Raw genomic sequence first — 440 nt, 5'->3', positions numbered from 1 at the left:
AAACGATAAGAAAACCAGGAATTCATAACGTCTCCACCCCCCCCCCCCCCCACCCCCACCCCCTCCACGTCACTCCGATACGCGACGCCGATGGATCTCCCGACAGACACGGGAGACAGTAACGAGAGCAGAGTGCCAACCCCCACTTCACCCCCACCCCCACCCCCTTTATTCCTGCGTCTCGTAATTCCGAAGGTTTTTGACGCATTTAAGCACTCTCTTCTCCCCACCCCCACCCCACGCTGGCTTTATGTTCTGTCATCGTGGTTGGAATGTTTTGACGCGTTAAGCACCCTCTTCACCCCCAACCCCCTTATTCCTGCGTCTCGTAATTCCGAATGTTTTTGACGCATTTAAGCACTCTCTTCCCCCCACCCCTCCTGCGGCTGACGTGCGAAAGGGTGGAGTGCGTGTCGTACGAACGGGGGGGGGGGGGGGGA

The sequence above is a fragment of the Penaeus vannamei genome, chromosome 41, assembly GCF_042767895.1.
Source record: "Penaeus vannamei isolate JL-2024 chromosome 41, ASM4276789v1, whole genome shotgun sequence".
NCBI lineage: Eukaryota > Metazoa > Arthropoda > Malacostraca > Decapoda > Penaeidae > Penaeus > Penaeus vannamei.
Note: the sequence above shows the minus strand (reverse complement) of the source record.